The sequence below is a fragment of the Lissotriton vulgaris genome, chromosome 4_1, assembly GCF_964263255.1.
Source record: "Lissotriton vulgaris chromosome 4_1, aLisVul1.2, whole genome shotgun sequence".
In the NCBI taxonomy this organism is placed as follows: domain Eukaryota; kingdom Metazoa; phylum Chordata; class Amphibia; order Caudata; family Salamandridae; genus Lissotriton; species Lissotriton vulgaris.
In genome coordinates this window covers 2,044,930,013-2,044,947,788 of record NC_141691.1, presented here as the reverse complement: position 1 = coordinate 2,044,947,788, position 17,776 = coordinate 2,044,930,013, and the positions used below count along the sequence as shown (strand labels likewise).

Below are 17,776 nucleotides of genomic sequence, written 5' to 3'. Positions count from 1 at the left end.
GCCCGCTTGATGCAGGTTGACTACTCCTTAGTCACAAGGGAGAAGCTTGAAGAAGAAATCTTGATGTCCTTTCGCAGAAAGTCGTGTCTTGATTCCAAAGATGATCTAATTTTAACAGGGGGCCCGCTCCTATCTTTATACTAAAAAAAGGGGGCTGACCCGGTGACTAGGTCCTGCCTATGGGTGGGACCAGGAGGGAGGTGGTTACACCCCTCTCCCATGCCGGACTTTCCCCAGGCCAGGGGCTGGTGTGTCCCTGGAACTGGTTCTGACCGGCCTATGCGTAGTGAGCACCGGGGTGCCACTCAGCAGTCACCTTCCTGTAAAGCCCTGCCTACCCAGGATACACAAAACCATGTCTGGGATGGTGCTACCACCGCCCCTGACAGGAAACCCTTTGTCCAGGCTCTCCTCGCTGGAAGGACTCCCAGCAGCAGGAGGTCAGACTCGTGTCTGTGGTGGCAGCATCCATTTTGTGGAGCTGAGGCTTTGCTTAACTTTAACCGGGGTTCACAGTTACATACATGTTGTGTCCCTCTAGAAGGATGGAATGCTAACCCCGTCGCCAGAATTGGCGAGGGGTTAGTATTCCAATTCGTATGACACCTTACTCGACATGTTTTGATAAAGCAATACCAAAGATAGCATTTAACCGCGAGGATTATAATGCACTTAAGAGTATATGGTATGCGTTATCATGGAACAGCTATTAGGACTTGGTTCCGCAAGCTGCAAACGGGCTCAGCTCATGCCTGAGCACCATTTCACACGATTCCAAGCACTCTGCCTTCAGGATTGTTAAGGCCTGCCATAGGAGTGACTGATAGGAATCTGTGTGTCCATTTTTAGGGTTAGATATAGGTATACTATATCTACAGCAAAGGGTGATTACACAACTTTGCCCCAGCTGTCATGCAGCCAGTTGTGTCAAATTTAGGAGGCCAGCCCGGGGTGGCATAATACATGCTGCAGCCCCTGGCAGCCCTAGGTACACCCATGCCCTGAGTTACAGGGTCTGATTGGGTGGCCCAGTACCAATTGGAAATGCACCTAGGGTACATGGAATCCATTTTACAGAGAGAGCAGTAGGCCTGGGGTCCTGATTGGCAGGGTCCCAGGTCGACTATGTCAAAAACCAGCTAAAACACAGGGCAAAAAGTTGGGGGCAACCATAGTCAGGAGGTACCTTCCTACACCTGTCTCCCGAGCACAACGAAGAAAACTGTCCAGCTTGTGCTCAGTTCCGATCGAAGAAAACTATCCGGAACCGAAGGGCTGCTAGACAGGAGAAGCAGCGGCAGGCACCGGAACCGAAGAACATTTTCGACGACGAACATGACCTCCCAGAAGCGGCGGACTCCGGCCTAGAAATCGTCGCCGTAGAGGACCAGTCGGACTCCGATGACCAGATCACACCGGGGCAAACCGTGAGTACCAAGCCCCCTACCCCGCTTCCATCTCAAGAAAAGGCTCCGGTCGATGCATCGCCTAAAGGCCTTAGCCGAGATCGACAAACTCCTTCAGAGGCCCCGCCTTCTGGCTTGGCTCCGAAGACCAAACCCAAGCCTTTTGATACCCCAGGAACGAGCAACACTCTTCCCAAAAAGGCCGTCCAACCTAAAAGGGTTGTCGAGCTGAAGAAGCTCATCGATACAAAAAAAGGGCGTCGAAACAAAAAGGGTCGTCAATCCCAAAAAAACAGTCGACCTGAAAAAGGCCGTTGAGCCGAAAAAGAGTGTCAATCCACAAAAACCAGATCACACTAAAAAGCCTGTCGACCCGAAGAAGGCCGTCGAGTCTACAAAAATCCTCCAGCCGAAAGGGGTCATCGAGCCCAAAAAACACGGTGAACCGAAAAAAGTTATAGAACCGAAAAAAAAAGGTAGATCAGAAAAAGTTCTTCGAACCAAAGAAGGTCGCCGAACCAAAAAAGGCAGTACAGCCAACAAAAGACATCGAACAAAAAAGAGTTGTCGAACCAAAAAAGGTCACCGACCCGAAAACAGCAGTCGAACCGAAAAAAGCTCCACAGCCGAAGGCCCTCGAGCCAAAGACTCACCACAAACAAGTGACTAAGCCAAAAACATCGGCGCCAAAACCACGGACAGTTGAGGAAGAACTTTTCCATCTGATCCAGTGAGCGCAGAACAACCTAAACTGTATATAGACCCCGAACCTGGACACGTAACAGTTTACCAGAGGAACAAAAGACCATTGGACACTGACACTTCTTCCCCTGTTCCTCCAAAGAAAAAAGACTTTGGACCATCTCCTTCAAAGCCTTTTACACCTCCTTTCTTTCCTAGCATGCCTTTTGTGCCTTACTCTCCTACACCGTCACGTTATGATGAGACAGAAAACATGGGGGAAGATCCTCAGGATGATTTTGTGGAACCCTAGGATCAGGATGTACAGGATAACCCATGGGATGCCCAGAATGATCCTTATGATACATACGAGCCACAACCCATCCCTGACACCTCTACATATCCAACAAAGCTGTCGCCTACTGACGACACCATTGTTTTTAACCAAGTAGTGGATAGTGTAGCTAAATATCATGGTGTAGACATGCACACTGACCCAATAGAAGAGGATTTCCTATTTGACACTTTTCCAACTTCAAAAAAAAGTGTACGTACACTTCTTATGTTAAAAAGGGTACTAAAACAAGCGTCAGACATATTAAAAGACCCAGCCAGAGCGCGTGTCTTCAATCCCAGGATTGAGGAAAAGTATAAATCAGCCCCTACAGACCCTTCTTATATTAAGTCACAGTTGCCATTAGACTCACTATTTGTATCAAACACTCGAAAGCGAGCTAATTCACAAACGACTTGAGATGCTCCCCCTCCTGACAAGGAGTCAAAGATATTAGAAGCCTCAGGCAAAAGAGTGGTCTCCCAGGCAGCAAATAACTGGAGAGTTGCAAACACACAAGCTCTATTAGCACGCTACGATACAGCAAATTATGACCAACTGGAGGGTTTATTACAACTGAAAAAAGCAGGTGGGGGGGTCAAAGGGGAACGACCACGGTAGCTCAAACCCCTATACCAAATTGAAAAAACAAACAAGAGTTACCTGGTCCAAATGATTGCCTGTGTGTTGTGTCGCGCAAAAAGACCGCTAGACCAACATGTCATCACAATGATAATGCTGGGTTGGAAAAAATTCCCATCAGCCCACCATTTATGGTGGAGTGTCGTCATGTGGGATGCATATCATAAACCCAAATCTCTCCCAACGCACCTGATAATGATGCGCAGATGGATTTTGAAAAATACTATTCCAAACCACAGTATTTCAAAGGTAGGACTGATGGAGTGCAGTGCTCGTGAAAAAGAAAATAAAGTGTGAATAAAATTCATCATTATCAGGTGCGTTGGGAGAGATTTGGGTTTATGATATGCATCCCACATGACGACACTCCACCATAAATGGTGGGCTGATGGGAATTTTTTCCAACCCAGCATTATCATTGTGATGACATGTTGGTCTAGCTGTCTTTTTGCGGTCTTTTTTCCAGGTAACTCTTGTTTGTTTTTTCAATTGGGTTTATTACAACACCTGCCAGATCCTTTTAAAGATAAAGCTAACGACCTAATACAGGAAGGCACATTTATCACAAACGCTTCCATTAAATGTGCACTTGACGCAGCTGACACAGCTGACACAGCAGCCAGGCCCATCAACACTAGCGTATTACTACGCCGACATGCGTGGCTACGCTTTTCCGGCTTTAAGAATGAAGTGCAATCAGTCATCCTCAACCAGCCAGTTAACCAAGATTTCTTGTTTGGCCCTGCAGTAGATTCCATCTTAGAAAGGATGAAAAAAGATACTGATACTGCCAAGTCTATGGGCGCACTTCAGTTTTTAACAATACAGAAGTTCCTTTCGTTACTCCTCCTTCAGAGGCTCAGGGAGAGGCAACATATCCCAAACTTCCTCTACATACAAAAGTAATACCCAGAGCACTTTTAATAAAGGCTCCAACAGAGGAGGTTATAGAGGCAATAATAACAAGGGCAGAGGACGGGCGGCAACAACACCAGAGCCTCCACGCCACCAAACAGTGACTTGTTCACACTCCCTCCAGATCACTCAACACCAGTCGGAGGCAGACTAACACAATTCCTACCAGTCTGGAATGCCATTACCACAGAAAGATGGGTGAGACAAATTATCCAGTATGGTTACTACCTGGAACTCACTTCTACTCCACCCAACATGCCACCCAAACACCGTCCAATGTCCAAAGAACACATCACACTGTTACAACAAGAGGTCACATCCATGCTAGAAAAGGGAGCCATAGAGCCAGTCCCTTTTCAACACCAGGGAACAGGAGTATACTCTCTATACTTCCTAATTCCCAAAAAAGACGGGTCCTTCGGACCGATACTGGACCTCAGACCTCTGAACCAATACATACTCTCAGAGCATTTCCATATGATCACTCTACAACAAGTACTCCTTTTACTCCAGCAAGGCGACTTCCTTGCTACATTAGACCTCAAAGATGCATATTTTCACATACCTATACATCCAGCTCACAGGAAATATCTCAGGTTCACAATAGAAGGTCACCATTACCAATTCAAAGTTCTCCCCTTCGGGGTAACTACAGCACCAAGGGTTTTTACAAAGTGCAGTAGTAGCAGCTCACCTCAGAAGGCAACACATCCACTTGTTTCCATACCTGGACTATTGGCTCATAAAAGCCAAATCATACGCACAGTGTGCAAACTGTAGGTCGCAGACAATCCAGCTGCTGCACAGTCTGGGATTTTCCATAAATCACCAAAAATCACATCTGCAGCCATCCCACAAACAACAATATCTGGGAGCAACAATAGATACCTTAGTGGCAAAGGCATATCCAAATCCAGCCAGGATAGCCAACATACAGACTCTCATTTAAAGATTTCAGCCACAACACTCCTTGCCAGCTCGAGTGTTCATGCAGCTTATAGGCATGATGGCCTCCTGCATATTCATTGTCCCTCATACCCGACTTCAAATGCTTCCATTGCAGGAATGCCTCGCACGGCAGTGGAACCAAGCTCAAGGACAACTAAAAGACCTAGTGTTGGTAGACAGTCACACTTAAAACTCTCTGCCGTGGTGGAACCCACAAAACCTTTCCAAGGGGCGACTTTTCCAAGAGCCAGTTCCACAAGTAGTATTAACAGCGGACGCATTATTGACAGGTTGGGGAGTCCACCTACTTCAATACGCAGTCCAAGGGCTCTGGACAGTCAAGCAAAATACACTGCATATAAACCACTTAGAGTTGCTAGCAGTATTTCTAGCAATGAAAGCCTTCCTGTGTTAATCCGGACGGGCAGCATGATAGCCATATACTACATCCAGAAACAAGGAGGGACACACTCTCCGCAGCTGTCTCACCTAGCACAGAGCATATGGAGGTGGGCGATTCCCAAAAACATCTTTCTCCTAGCAGAACACCTACCAGGGAAAGACAATCAAATAGCTGATCTACTAAGCAGACACAGCTACACGAATGGGAGATTCACCCTCAAGTTCTCCAACCATTCTTCCAAAAATGGGGGCATACTGAGATAGATCTGTTTGCCGCAAAGAAAACTCAAAATACCAGTCCTTTGCCGCCAGGTTCTCACACCCGTTGTCACAAGGAAATGCGATATGGATGAACTGGTCAGGCAGATTTGCATACGCTTTTCCACCAAAACACTGATTCCATTAGTGGCACGCAAACTAAGGCAACAGTCACTCACAATGATCCTGGTTGCTCCCACATGGGCAAGACAGCCATGGTACACGACGCTCCTAGAACTCTCAGTAGTTCCCCATCAAAGAATGCGCCTGTCGCCACAGCTATTAACTCAGAACCATGGAGAAATCAGGCACCCACATCCCAATCAGATGAACCTAGCGATCTGGCTCCTGAAGTCTTAGAGTTCGGATATCTTAACTTGCCTCCAGACTGTATGAACATTATCAAGGAAGCAAGGCGCCCAACTACTAGAGCATGCATGCTACACAGCTAAATGGAAAAGATTTGTCATTTATTGCAATAATAACCAAATCAATCCATTAGATGCCTCCATCCAAAACATAATCTGTTACTTGTTACATCTTCAAAGATGCAATCTGGCATACTCTTCCATAAGGCTACACCTGGCTGCTATAGCAGCATATCTAAAAAAACGGACAACACATGCCCCTGTTCAGAATACCACCTATCAAAGCTTTTATGAAAGGACTTAAAAGAATTATCGCTCCAAAACATCCACCTTCGCCAGTCTGGAACTTACACTTAGTACTTACCAGACTTATGGGTCCACCTTTCGAGCCACTCCATTCATGTGAATTACAATTCTTAACATGGAAGGTGGCATTTTTGATTGCCATCTCCTCCCTCAGGCGAGTGAGTGAGCTACAGGCACTTACAATTCAGGAACCTTTCATGCAAATACACCACAATAAGGTAGTGCTTCGTACTTACCCTAAGTTTATGCCAAAAGTTATATCCACTTTATCCAGTATTATGGGTGTCTTTCATAGATTCACATGCCTGAATCATTCCCCGTCGTCGAGACGGGAGTCCCCGGTACATAGAAAAGTAATGTCCTATAGACATACATAGAGAAAAGTAGGCCTAAGAGCCCTTCCTTAGTAGCCTATCTGTGTCCTTTTGTAAAAAGGACCAAACTTCTGAAGGTAGCCAATCAGCTACTACCTCCCTCTAGAACCTTCCTGCCAGGAGCCTCAGTCTCTCAGATTTTCTACCGCACGTTGTGCTAGGGAGTCTCCACCTGAGTTCTCCTCAGGTTTCTTGGATTTATCTCTTTTCTTCATAATTCTTGGATATTTTCTTCAACAAACAACAATGGCTGATCAGCAGAAGAAAGGTCTGTTCAGAGCCTGTACTTCATGTGGTAAGAAGAGACTGCACGTCGAAGACAAGCATGAGACTTGCCTCTACTGTCTTTACCCTGACCATTCTTCTAAAGAATGTAGGATTTGTAGAACATTCTCTGCTAAGACTCTTAAAGACAGAGAAGGGAGACTGCTCATCTGGCTAAACAGACTTAAAACCAGAGAGGATGATGTCCTGTCCTCTGAGGGCAGTGGAATGGCTTCAGTTTCGTCAAAACTGTCATTGAAGAGGCCAAGGGAGGCTTCCCCAGGCCCTTCAAATGTTCCTTTTAAAAAGACTACCACAAAGTCTTCGGAGGTAAAATCTGCCAAGTCTGTGAAAGATGTTCCCACATTCAGAAAGCCAATGCAGTCGTCGTCGACGAGTTCGTCGCCGTTTTCTTCAAAAAAAGACCACATATGTCTCTACATCAACGACGACCGTGTCGACGACGATGGTGTCGTCAGCCTCTTCATCAACGACGACGACCACTCAATCGTCGACGACGGGTAAGCCACTATCATCGATTGTCATTATAAAACAGCAATCGACGGTGATCTAGTCTCCGCCAACGACATCTATCTCGATCTCGTCGACGACGAGACAAAAACCGTTGACGCCTACGCCGTCGACGAGGACGCCATCGACATCGGGCGCCCCATCGACGAAGACACCGACGACGGTAAAAACATCGTCGACGTCAAGGGCACCGTTGACGAGCACGCCATCGACGACAAAAGAGCCGTCGACGACGAGAACACAGACTGGATCGTCGACGCCGAAAACACAGTCGACAACAACACCGCAGACGACCGCACCATCGACAAAGGAATCGGCAACGACCGCACCGACGACGGAATCGTCGACGACCGCACCGTCGGCGAAGGAATCGTCGACGACTGCACCGTCGACTATAGAAAAACGATCGACATCAGCACCGTCGACGAAGACAATATCGTCGATGCCATGGAAAAAATCCGATTTGATACCATCAAAGAAGATCACAAAAAACCCTATTACGCCAGAATTAACATCTCCAAGTAGGGTACAAAAATCACCTCCATCTTGTCTGCTACAAAGTGACGAATCAGATGAGGAACAATTCGATCAGGCTACTAGTCCTTCGGATTTAATTGTGAAATGTCAGAGCACAGATGAAGATGGAGATGACCTTATGATGACGGAGGAAACTGTTCATACTCGAGTACAGACTCAAGTAACTCCTATGATCTGCCTCCCAGCAACTATAGTCACCGATCTACAATTCTTGATCGCAGACTACAAACAACGATTCCCTGAATCACCAGCGGCCCCTTCTACGGAAAAGTCTCCAGCTTCATCCAGACCGCAACAAGCTCCAAAGATAAAACCATCATCTTTGGATATTCCGCAAGAGAAGGAGACTATTCATCACATCCAATCATCTGACGAGAAGAGTAATGATCCTGAAGAAGGGGAGGTTCGAGACGACCTGTTTCGGAACAGAGACGATGAGGACTATGTCATTCATTCTCCAGCCACACCTGAGCCAAATACTTCCGACTCTCCGCCAGTGGATATTGGCGGATTCCATAATTTGATAGAGAGAGCAGCCACTAGATTCCACATGACCATGGAATCCCATCAAACGGACTGTTTCTTATACGATTTTAAAGATCCTATCAAAAAGACGGCTAGATCAATTCCCATAATAGAGCCCATTTGGGAACAAGGTCAGCAACTAATGCAAAAACCTGCATCGGTTTCAATAGTGGTACCTCGACTAGATAAAAAATATAAGGCACCATCAACAGCAGCTACCTGCCTTAATGCACATCCCAAACCGGATTCGGTAGTCACCCAAGCCGCACAAAAGAATTCCAGAAATCCGTCCTCTCCTCTGTCAGCACCACCAGACAAAGAGGGCAGGAAATTGGATGGCATAGGCAAACGTTTCTCTACAACGTCGGCGATGACTATCAAAGTAGCCAATGCCATTGCGCTACTAGGCAGATATAACAGACAATTGTGGGAAGACATTGTCCCATACATAAAGGATATACCTGAAGATTTAAAGGATGAGGTTCATTCACTCCTCAAGGAAAGACAGATGTCAGCAGAGGAAATAATCGATGCTGCTGTGGATGTCGCTATGACAGGCTTTAGACAGTTAGCAGGTGCAGCAGTTTTACGCAGACAAGGGTGGCTCAAAGCGACATCCTTCCGCCAGGAAGTCCAAAACAAAGTCTTGGACATGCCCTATGACGGACAACACCTATTTGGCGACAAAATAGATGATGCCTTGCAGACAATCAAAAAAGACACAGACACTGCAAGAGCTCTCAGCACATTACAATTCAGAAACCAGTCATTACGAGGACACGGGGAAGGGGTCAACCCTCTTACAGGGGATCATATCAAGGAAAATCCTCTTATTCCTACCGCCAAAATCGTTCACAATACCAGCAGAGGCAACAGCAACAAGGTCGTCAGACCTCCTACGGGAGATCGAACTTCAGGGGGAAAAATCAGAAGAAACCAGCAGGCGGACGACAATGACCATTTGCAGCAGCCAGTCACTCCACAGTCTCGTCCATTCAAAATTGGGGGAAAATTGACACACTTCCTCCACAATTGGAAATCCATAACAACGGATCGATGGGTACTACAATTAATCCAACACGGCCACTCATTGGAATTCAAATCGATCCCACCAATTACTCCTCCTCGCAACATGCAACACAAACACCTACGATTACTCCTTCAAGAAATATCTTCAATGTTATAAAAGGGAGCAATAGAGCGAGTCCCATCAGCTCAAAGAGGGAAATGATTTTATTCCCGCTTCTTTCTAATACAACACAAAAGAAAGAAATGGAGGCCCATTCTAGATCTCAGGGCACTCAATACGTTCTTGAAGACCCAATCGTTTCGAATGGTGACCATCCAGGAAATCCTGGGATCCCTAGAGGAAGGAGACTATATGACGTCTTTAGACCTGCAAGACTCATATTACCACATCCCAATACACAGGCGCCACAAAACATTCCTAAGATTCGCAGTAGCAGGTCAACACTACCAATTTTGTGTCCTTCCATTCGGCCTCAAATCAGCGCCTCGCATCTTCACAAAGTGCCTCGCTCCTGTTGCTGCTTTCCTACGTCAGCAGGGACACCAGGTCTTCCCCTACCTGGACGACTGGCTGGTGAAAGCACCATCTATGACAGACGGGCAAATGTCTTCCAACGCCTGTCTCACTATTTTCCAAAGCCTAGGTCTGACACTCAACTACAAGAAATCAACCCTAAAGCCCACCAAAATTCTAACATTCCTGGGGGCAATTTTAAATACAACATCTTCCAAAGCATTCCCATCTCGGGAACGGAAACACAAACTGATCACTCTAGCTACCGCAGTGTCTTCAAGGAACACCATCAAAGTCCGTACTTTCAAGTCCCTACTTGGGATGATGTCTTTTTGCATGCTACTCATCCCTCACTGTCGGCTCAGAATGCGCCCCCTCCAGGAGGCCTTGACCAAACAGTGGACTCAACGTACAGATTCTTTCGAGGATCACATAGTCATTACTCGACAAATAACAATGGCCTTACTTTATTGGACAACAGACAAGAACCTGACGAAAGGTCTGACGTTCTTGATGCCTGCGACTCCGCATGTCATCACCACAGATGCTTCTCTAGAAGGATGGGGCGCAGTCCTGCAAGAATTGCAAATCAGCGGCAAGTGGACGGAACAAGAAACAAAACTACATATCAACCTCCTAGAACTCAGGGCAGTTCTCTACTCTCTACAAGCATTCCTCCCTCGCATCAAGAATTCAGCAGTGCTTGTGAGAACGGACAACACGACAACAATGCACTACTTGAACAAGCAGGGAGGAACACGTTCGCTGACACTATCTCGCGAATCGCAGAAAATTTGAAACTGGCTAGTACACAACAACATAAAACTAACAGCGGAGTATGTCCCAGGCAAAGACAACGTCATAGCGGACGCTCTAAGCAGACAGGGGTCACTGTCCCACGAATGGGAACTAGACCAGAAAGTCCTAAACAACATCTTCTTGGAATGGGGGACACCGCAAATAGACCTATTTGCCACAGCAAAGAACGCGAAATGCCAAAACTTCGCAAGCTGGCATCCCCAACCAAGGTCATTAGGAAATGCATTTTCCATTGCATGGCGCAACGTGTTTGCGTACGCGTTTCCGCAGTTTCCCCTGATAACAAGAGTCATTCGGAAAATGAAAACGGAGCACTGCACCTTGATTCTCATTGCCCCATACTGGCCGAGACAACATTGGTTTACGGACCTCCATCGCCTCTCAATCCAACCAGATCTCCATCTGGATCAACATCCCGCTCTGCTCTCCATGTCCAAAGGCCAAATACTCCACCCGAATCTGAAATCTCTCAGATTATCGGCATGGCTCCTGAGCACCGAGAGTTCTACAAACTAGACATCCCGCAGGAGTGTAAAGATGTTCTAGCTAAAGCGAGAGCAGTCAGCACAAACAAAACTTACTGCTTGAAATGGAAGCGCTTCTGTATTTGGTGCAAAGACAACGATCTCCATCCCCTAAGGATAACTCCGGAGCTCTTACTACCATATTTATTATATCTGGCACCGTCGGGACTTGCCCATGCCTCTATCAGAGTTCATCTGGCAGCAATCTCCCGTTTTACGAGAACTTCAAAAGGACCTTCTCTATGGTCCAACAGATTAATAAAGCAATTCCTTAAAGGACTCTATAGATCATTTCCACGGCCACATAGGATTCCTCCAATATGGCACCTTAATATAGTCCTCAACCAATTGATGAAACACCCATTTGAGCCCATCCACAGAGCTGAACTCAAATATATTTCATGGAAAACAGCACCTCTTTTAGCTTTGACCTCAGCGAGACGGGTCAGTGAGTTACAAGCTCTTTCCATACAAGATCCTTTCATGCAGTTCAGAGAAGACAGAGTGATCTTAAGAACTAATCCTCGTTTCATTCCTAAAGTCCCTTCAGACTTCCATTTAAATGAACCGCTAGTACTGCGATCATTCATCCCAAATCCCAGTACTGCGGCTGAAAGGTCCCTCCACTCTTTGGACCTAAAAAGATGTCTGAAATTTTACTTGGACAAAACAAAACAATTCAGAAAAACTAATCAGCTTTTCATCGCTTTCAGCAGACCCAGGAAAGGCATGCCACTCTCCAAACAAAGCATTTCGAGATGGATATCATCTGCAATTGCTTTTTGCCATGACAAGGCCGGACGTCCATTACACTCCAAAGTCCGAGCACATTCCACAAGAGCTATGTCCACATCGGCGGCACTATTCGCTGGAGTTCCGGTACTGGACATTTGCAGAGCAGCGACCTGGAAATCGCCAAACACATTTACCAGGCACTACTGCCTGGATACGGAACAGATGCAGGATGCAGCTGTGGGCCAGGCTGTGCTTCGCCATCTATTCCAGTAAGATGAGCCCTTCTTCTTCCCACCGTCCTGTACTGGTATGCACATTTATTTACTTTATTCCTTATTATTGATGGCGCCGTTGGCAGAGGTGGTCCAATCATTCGGCGTAGAGCTTGTCTCTTACGCCGACGTCACTCAATTGCTGATCTCCTTGTCCCAAGCCCCCACCTCTGATGCTGACAACTTCAAATCTTGCATGAGCAATCTCGCAGATTGGATGACTAAGCACTGCCTCAAACTAAATGGCACAAAAACTGAGGTACTCATAATAGGAGGTATGGACACAAACTGGACCAAAGACTGGTGGCTTCCCTGTCTGGGGCGTTTACCCTCCCCCAGTCAGGAAGCGAAGAACTTAGGCGTCTGGATCGACAACAAACTATAGCCATGTCAAGAAACCTGTAGGAAAGTGCTTTGGAGTCATGAGATCTTCTCCCTCTAGACTCCAGGCGTACCATGACTCAGGCACTTATAACCTCCCGTATAGACTACGGCAATGTGCTTCTGCTAGGTACCTCCGAGAAGAACATCAGAAGACTACAGGTCTTACAAAACTCAGCTGCTCGGTTAGTGTTAAGACTTCCCCGAAGAGCACCCTCTAAACCCTCCTTGGCTACCCTCCACTGGTTGCCAATCAGGAAGAGAATCCTATTCAAGGCACTTCTCTGGTGTTATAGGATTATCTCTCAGAAAGCTCCATCTTATCTGTCCGATCTAGCCATGCCCTACGAGCCCAACCGATCCCTTCGTTCCAAGGGAACGGGTTTGCTCAAGACTCCACGCACAAAAAAAGCTAGAATGGGAGGTCGGTCTTTCCGTTCTCTAGCGGCCAACAAATGGAACACCCTTCCCATCAACATTAGACTAGCTAAGAATGAGTCCTCCTTCAGAAAACTGCTGAAAACAAATCTGTTCGCCCTTTAGCTTTCCCTTCCCCTCCCTCCTCCCTTGACTCTCTCTCCACAGCGCGGGGACACGCCGGGAGGCGTCACCAGGCGCTTTACAAACCCCTTTAATAATAATAATAATTATTAGTCGCATCATATGTATTATCTCAGACTGCTCAATATGTTCCATTACAAATATGCATATTGTATTGCTTGCTACTCTGATTCAGGCATGTGAATCTATGAAAGACACCCATAATACTGGATAAGAAATGCGTTACTTACCTGTAACTGCAGTTATCCAGTATTGGTGTCTTTCATAGATTCACATGCAACCCTCCCGCCTCCCCAGGAAGGTCTCATCTCTCCCTCTATAACATATGCTACGTCTACCTAGCTTGGTGCGTACGAAAATCTGAGAGACTGAGGCTCCTGGCAGGAAGGTGCTAGAGGGAGGTAGTAGCTGATTGGCTACCTTCAGAAGTTTGGTCCTTTTTACAAAAGGACACAGATAGGCTACTAAGGCAGGGCCCTTAGGCCTACTTTTCTATATGTATGTCTATAGGACATTACTTTTCTATGTACCGGGGACTCCCGTCTCGACGACGGGGAATGATTCAGGCATGTGAATCTATGAAAGACACCAATACTGGATAACTGCAGTTACAGGTAAGTAACGCATTTCTTCCATATCAATCAGTCAATAGAATTGCCAGTTTTCTTCCAAAACCCGCAGTAAGTGGCTGAAAGAGCCCTACACACACTAGATGTAAGAAGGACTCTGCTATATTACGTTGACAGAACTAAACCATTCAGGAAGACAAAGCAACTATTTGTTGCTTTTTCTCCACAACATAAGGGTAATCCCATTTCACAAACAGGAATGTTCTTAAAACTCTTTTTCAAACTGCTGCAGCTGGTACAGGTGACCACCGCTAGAGGAGATACTGCTCTGCAGTCTATGCTAAGATATGAATTCAGCAGCCCACATGCCTCGAACGGAAAATGCTACTTACCAACATGCATCTGTTCTTGGCATGTATGGCTGCTGACATTCATATATTTTACATTGCAGAACATGCATTTTAACTGATGTAATTTGTAACTTGTTTCTCACTTCTCCTCATAACCGTCTGTTTGTACCGCGGTGCCCAAGTAACCTTGGCCGATGCCCGCTGGAGCTGTCCTATGCAGCTATAGAGGAGTTGGCTCTGGTTCACCCCTCGGCCGCCACCTACCCAGTCGAACATTGGACATTGTTTCCCTCGTCTCCCCGTTGTTTCTTTTCCCTCCCCTGCCTCCTCCCTCCATGACTCTCTGTCTGCCTCCCCTTTTCCAGCCTGACTTTTCTGTGTCCCCTGAAGTATTTTCCCCCTTGCCGATTTTTTTCTAATGCTATGCTATGATTTTGTTACTCGTGTTACTATGTTATACTGTTTCCCTTTCTATGTTATGACGCTCAAGCAACTGATGTAACTATGTAACAATTTTCTGAAACCAATGTCCTACCTCATTTAAAGCGCTCTGATATCTCCAGGTCTAGCCTGCGCTATATAAAACGTATCAAATAAATAGTTCGAGAGCCTCTTTCCCTCTTAAGGTTTTTCCTTTGACCACACATGGTCTGTGGCCAGGGTTGTGTTCTTGCTTGCAATGTGTTTCTTTAACTATTGGTTGATGCTCTCTGCATGGCTCACATTTGTGGCTCAGAGCTCAGGCTCATTAACTTGAGCTATTGTCCTTGGAGTTCTGCCCTGTTCACTTGGCCCGGTTCACATTACGGGGGGCGTTATAGTAGTAGGTTTATGTGAAGTGTTCTTTCTAACTCTTCTCATTCTTCTGCCATGATGTCTTTTCCCATGTTTTTTGCACATTTGCAGAACCGGTTCCGTACGAGGATCTCCACATTGCTTCTGATGGGATGACTTTTTATCTCACCTGCCATCCTGGCGAAGGGTCTCTCTGTCCTTTCTTATACAGACCGGACAGCCTGCTCAAGAATCTTTTTTGGGATCATTTCCCAGATCCTCCTCTGGGATGGTATTTTTTGGCTATCTCTTTCGAAGGTAAGGAATCTGCAGCTAGACGTCTCTATCAGATGAATAAGGTACTTACCTTCGGAATCACCTCATCTGGTATAGACCAGATCTAGCCGCAGATACCTTACCTATAAATAACCCATCCTCCACGCTCTGCAAAAAGATTCTTGCCTTTCATCCAGATCCCTTCTATGCACTCTTGTGCCTTTCATTGGTAAACAAAAAAATGGTTTGCTCTTTTTGGTCACAGTTTTTCCATAGCAGTTTCTTTATGTGACTCCGCTTTCTAGCATGGAAAGTAGTTGCAAGGGAAACTGGCGTCGGGCGAGACCGTATATGTTCTCTGTTGAAGTCACATCCTGTGGATGATGTTGTTGCGGTGTCATTCAACACCCTCTACTGACGCGCAAATGTACTGCTGTAGAAAGGTTTCCCGTGACAGTCTGCCGCCTGGGGATAATTTGAACAGATGGAATCGGCAGCTAGATCTTGTCTCTACCAGATAAGGTGTTACCGAAGGTAAGTAACTTATTCGATTGATATATTGCTTCTGGGTTGGCAGCCATCTGGGAGAGGTGGATGTCAGAGGCAGAGTCTTTACTCCCTTTCAACCTTCTGGAGCTGAGGGCCATCTGCTTGGCGCTGAAAGGCTTCCTTCCATCCATCAAAGGGTCACTGGTAGAGGTGCTCGGACAACGCTTCTGCCATGTGGTACTGTTACAAACAGGGTGGGGTGGGGTCTCGGACCCTTTGCCAGGGCGGCTTGCAACTCAAGACATGGCTGGACCACCAAGGAATATTCTTGGTGATGAGCCATCTGGCAGGATCATTGACTGCCAGGGTGCATGAGCAGAGAGTATGGTATCCAGCACTCCTGGGCTTGAGCATCTGCCCTCTGATCGGGCTGCTCCTCCTGGAGGATTTGCTGTCACAGCAGAACAGTCGCTTTCTCCACCCCTACCTTCGCAATCTCTACCATCATGCTTCAAGATTGAGATGCCACAGCTGAACACCTTCAACCTTCCTCTGAAGAAGATTGTCATGTTGGCAGCTGAATGTCCGTCAACAAAAACTGTATTTGTCTTTCGTTGGGACAAATTTGTGGTTTGGTGTTGGGTGTGCCAGATTGACCCCCTGCAGGCTAAGCTGTCCAATGTTTTATCATTTGTTCTGTCCTACCAGGCAATGACTTTCCCTGGGCGCTGTATTAGGTTATCTTTTAGCTGTCTTTGCTTTATCAGCCCTCTCTATTTAATTAATCTGTTGTGATGTGTTTTTTCGAAGCCAACATTTGTTTTCACTATCTCCTTTTGGGCTGTCCCGATTGGACCTCAACCATGTCCCTACTTATCTGGTTTGATATTTGAGATTCTCGAGAGATGGATTTTAAAGCTTCTCATCATCAAAACTGTGTTACCTCAGCATGCATGTGAGTGAGGTTCAGACTTTGCGTGTTAACCCAACATACACAATCTTTTTCCCCAACACGTTGGTGCTGCTTACAAGGACATCCTTGGTCCCAGAATGTGTGGCACCATTCCATATCTGCTAAATCATCACTCTATGCTCCACCTCACCTCTCTAAGGAGGAGTAGAGGCTCCATCGGTTGAGCCCCAAAAGAGCACCCAGCTTCTTCATTGATCAATCAAATGCCACTGGGAGGATGATCAGCTCTTTGCGGAGTGAAAAAGGCTAGGCTGTGCAGAAGTGTACCAATTGCATTCTAGATTGTGCTCTGCATTAAGATCAGCTGGGCATTGGCAAATAATCAGTCTCCACAAAGGCTGCAAGCCCATTTCACCGGTGCTAAAGATGCTTCCACTGCGTAATCTCATGGAGTCCCTGTCCTATACATCTGCCAGGCAGCTATGTGGTCTCCCTCCGTAAGTTCACAAATCACTATTGTATGGATAGTCCTGTCTGCCGAGCAAGCCTCTTTGGCATCTCAGTTCTGGAGGACTTCCTGGTTTGAGTCCATCCACAGGCCTCTTTTTGGGTACTGCTATGGTATCTATTCAAAAGTTGAGGATTCTGCTGCTGGATGTCTATCAGAAGAACAAGTTGGTTACCTTTGGTAATGGTTCTTCTGGTAGAGACTCTGTCTAGCCACAGATTTCTCATTGACCCTCCCATCCTCTCGACTCCCTCTGTTTTGGAGGAAGACCCAGGTTGTTAACGTGTTGTATGATAGTGGGTTATTCCTTTTTTCTTTCTTTAGACGGTGGGTTCTGGGCAGAGGCTTTGTCATGATTGGAATGGCGAATTGGGTGGGGGGTGGGGAGGGTGGGAAATATTATGGTAGAACCGGTCACTGATAATTTTTGTTTATAGATCCATGCCTATGTACGGATGTGTACGGCGCAGGTGATGTCTATTATGTGACAATGACAGTATGGCAATGGGAACACCCTTGAACCTCTTGACATGGAATGTTAGGGGCCTCAATAGTCCCAAGAAAATCAGGC

At 46.4% G+C, this 17,776-nt stretch overlaps 1 protein-coding gene and 1 pseudogene across 1 annotated transcript in view; both read left to right on the top strand.

The window, feature by feature from the left end:
* The window catches only part of NUGGC (nuclear GTPase, germinal center associated), a 1,233,257-nt gene that overhangs the window by 250,283 nt on the left and 965,198 nt on the right, over window positions 1-17,776 (top strand). The window lies entirely within an intron of this gene.
* Window positions 1,480-7,954, top strand: LOC147724934 (uncharacterized; annotated as a pseudogene).